The sequence below is a fragment of the Austrofundulus limnaeus genome, unplaced genomic scaffold, assembly GCF_001266775.1.
Source record: "Austrofundulus limnaeus strain Quisiro unplaced genomic scaffold, Austrofundulus_limnaeus-1.0 Scaffold1920, whole genome shotgun sequence".
NCBI lineage: Eukaryota > Metazoa > Chordata > Actinopteri > Cyprinodontiformes > Rivulidae > Austrofundulus > Austrofundulus limnaeus.
Genome location: NW_013954322.1, coordinates 34,303 through 36,445, shown reverse-complemented (window position 1 = coordinate 36,445; position 2,143 = coordinate 34,303). Strand labels below are relative to the sequence as shown.

At 45.5% G+C, this 2,143-nt stretch overlaps 1 protein-coding gene across 1 annotated transcript in view; it reads right to left on the bottom strand.

The window, feature by feature from the left end:
* Positions 1-2,143, bottom strand: part of wdr91 (WD repeat domain 91) — a gene marked incomplete at both ends in the record, with an annotated part of 10,664 nt that overhangs the window by 6,405 nt on the left and 2,116 nt on the right.

Sequence of the window (2,143 nt, the reverse complement as noted above, 5' to 3'; positions counted from 1 at the left end):
CCTTCCAACAAACAATAAAAATAACAAATCATATTTATTATTATTTTTAAATAAACCCCAAACTAAAACTAGATTATTAAAACATCATAAAAGTTTCACTCAACAAACAAAAACACGTTTGTTTTATCTGTGATGCCATGGCGACAGAGTAAACAGTAAGGGAGTGTTTCCATGGTGACCTGTAAACAAACAGCTCAGAGAGAAAATGTCTGCAGAGAAGACGGTCGGTTTTGCTGAAGGAGAGGAGGACGAGGTGAGGAGGGCTGCCTCATCAGGACATCAGGTGGTCCAGAACCTCCCAGAACCGGTGGAGGACTTCCTGAGGAACTTCCTCCTCAGGTCCGGTCTGAGCCGGACCCTGAGCAGCCTGGAGGTGGAGTGGTACGGCTCGGTCCGGAGGGTCCAGGACGACGCCTCCTTCCTCCTGGACGCTCGGACCAACAGGGAGGTCCTCCTCGAGGAGCTGGACTCGGTCCGCTGGGACACGCAGCTGCTCCGGGAGGACGGGCTGAGGACGGCAGAGACTCTGGTCAGGGTCCAGAGGGAGAGGGACTTCCACCGGCTGCAGCACAGCCGGGTCACCGAGCAGAAGAACCGCCTGATGGAGAACCGCAAAGAGCTGGAGACACACCTGGAGTCCTGCAGGTCCACAGAGAGACAGCTGGAGGACAAACACCAGGGAGCTCTCAGGGACAAAACCCTCCTCAACATCCAGAGACAGAGGTCCCGACAGCACAGAATGAATCCTGATTAAAGATGTTTTACTAACAGATAGTCAAGAAGCAAATGTATTTATTTGCACTTCCTGAATAAATTTAACTCAAACATCATTTTGTTTTTTAGTAACAACTGAACACGTCTTTATATGTTTCTTTGTCAATAATAATATTTTATTAGTAAGAGTCAGGATTTAATGACTTTAGAGCTAAATATAAAAATAGACCCCCCCTCCCCACGGCAGGTTATAATGATCTTGGTTGATTGATAATACTTTATTGATCCCCAGGGGAAATTACAGATGGGTGGAACCAGGAAGTCCTTATTTGATCACAAAAAGACAAACTGACTTATTATAAAGTTTGTTTAGTTGAAAATATAAAAACAATAAAACTGCTCAGGTTGAGTTTGGCTTTCTGGTTTCAGAAACTGGTCCGGTCCTCACAGAGTCCTGAATCTATCAGTGTTTTAAGGTTCAGGAGCAGAAACCAGACCCTTTGGGTCCATCTGCTTCAGGACGGTTCCTGCTCACAGCTGATGAGGCAGTCAGCTGATGATGAGGAGTAACGTCCTTCATCTTCATCCTTTTCCTCCTCTTTCTGCCTCGGTTCTTCCACCAGGAGCTTCAGACGCTTCAGGTGCAGCAGAGCTCTGAGGACACAAAGAGTCCACGTTAACTCTGGCTTTGTCCAACGTTTGACCCATGATATGTCTGTCTTACTGTGAGACAGTCTTACTGTGAGACAGTCTTACTGTGAGACTGTCTTACTGTGAGACTGTCTTACTGTGAGAATGTCTTACTGTGAGAATGTCTTACTGTGAGACAGTCTTACTGTGAGACAGTCTTACTGTGAGACTGTCTTACTGCGAGACAGTCTTATTGTGAGACAGTTTTATTGCGAGACAGTTTTATTGCGAGACAGTCTTACTGCGAGACAGTCTTACTGCGAGACAGTCTTACTGCGAGACAGTCTTACTGTGAGACAGTCTTACTGTGAGACTGTCTTATTGCGAGACAGTCTTATTGTGAGACAGTTTTATTGCGAGACAGTTTTATTGCGAGACAGTCTTACTGCGAGACAGTCTTACTGCGAGACAGTCTTACTGCGAGACAGTCTTACTGTGAGACAGTCTTATTGTGAGACAGTCTTACTGTGAGACTGTCTTATTGCGAGACAGTCTTATTGCGGTCTGTCTTACTGTGAGACAGTCTTATTGCGGTCTTTCTTACTGTGAGACAGTCTTATTGCGGTCTGTCTTACTGTGAGACTGTCTTACTGTGAAACAGTCTTATTGTGAGACAGCCTCATAATAAGACTACAGAACACCAACTCTCTCTTTTACAGACTGGCCTTTAAACTGGTCTATAGACTGGTCTATAGACTGGTCTATAGACGGCGGTCTATAGACCTAAACTGGTCTATAG